A 1211-nucleotide genomic window follows, 5' to 3' on the forward strand; every position below is an offset into this window, starting at 1 on the left:
AAGAAAAGAAAAGAAAAGAAAAGAAAAGAAAAGAAAAGAAAAGAAAAAAGAAAAGAAAAGAAAGAAAAAGATTCTCTTCCTAAAGAGAATGCTCCAAGGTGCTGTATTTACCACAGTTCAACCAGAACTTTCTTGATAAACTGGGTTTTGTTGACAAATCGAACTTCTGATTATCCACAGAGTTTGGGGTGGGCAGTACAGCTCAAGGAGAATACTGCCCAGCTTCCCCCACCCAGGGACATCCCCCACACCCCCACACCGGGGGGCACCAGGACTGGCAGGGCACGGGTTGGGGAGACCATGGTGGCTCCTGCTGTGACATGACATTCATGTTTATCTTTCTTTTAATTTACATTTAAGTTTGTGATGTTACATAGCAGGATAAATAGAAAGGTAATTTGCTTTCACTAAGAATGGGGCTAAGTTCCTGCTCTCTCCCGGTCCAATGCGAGAACAGTTACTCCCCCTGGAAGGGGGGCTCTGGGACGTGGGAAGAGGAATCAGTGCAACACCACCCTCTGAACACACACCTCTGTTGGGCAGCACTTTGGTGGATTCATACTCTTGTTAGCATATGGTTGCCAGCTAGACTTCCTACAAAATACTCATTTTCAAAGACGTAGGATCGCCTGCACTGTGTCACACAGAATTAACCTTCCGTGCACTGTGAGATCCCCTGGTGCCCCAGGAGCAGCTCTAGGCCTCCAGCTTTTAAGTTTTATTGGACTGTTTGCTTAGAAGTTCCATGTATAGAAGACAATAGAATGTTTCACTCTGAAGGGATCCCAGGAAGAAACACTCCCTATTTAGCAGGAAAGGGTCAAGACCTCACCCTGTATTGATTAGGTAAAATGCATGCAAACTCTGAGCCACTGAACGATTTGGAGCCAATAAAAAAAAAAAAAAAAAACTTAGGGCGTCAGCTTGTGTCTTATAAGTGAGCTTTATTTCTTTCCATGAGATGGGACATGCGTCTCCTGGAACCACACACTCACCCAACGGTGCCAAGGAGGCAGCCCTCAGCCCCTCGCTCTGCCCTGTCACACGGGACACTTGTTCTTCTCGGCACACTCGGTGCATATTCCTGCCTCCGTATCTTTGCCCAGTTTTCCCTACCTGACGAACTCCTAATCATCCTTCAGGACCCACATGGCCTTCCCTGACCCGCTGTCGTTCCTTGTCATTATTCTGCCTTAGCTCAGGACTGACTA

The sequence above is a fragment of the Herpailurus yagouaroundi genome, unplaced genomic scaffold, assembly GCF_014898765.1.
Source record: "Herpailurus yagouaroundi ecotype Mexico unplaced genomic scaffold, PumYag 163, whole genome shotgun sequence".
NCBI lineage: Eukaryota > Metazoa > Chordata > Mammalia > Carnivora > Felidae > Herpailurus > Herpailurus yagouaroundi.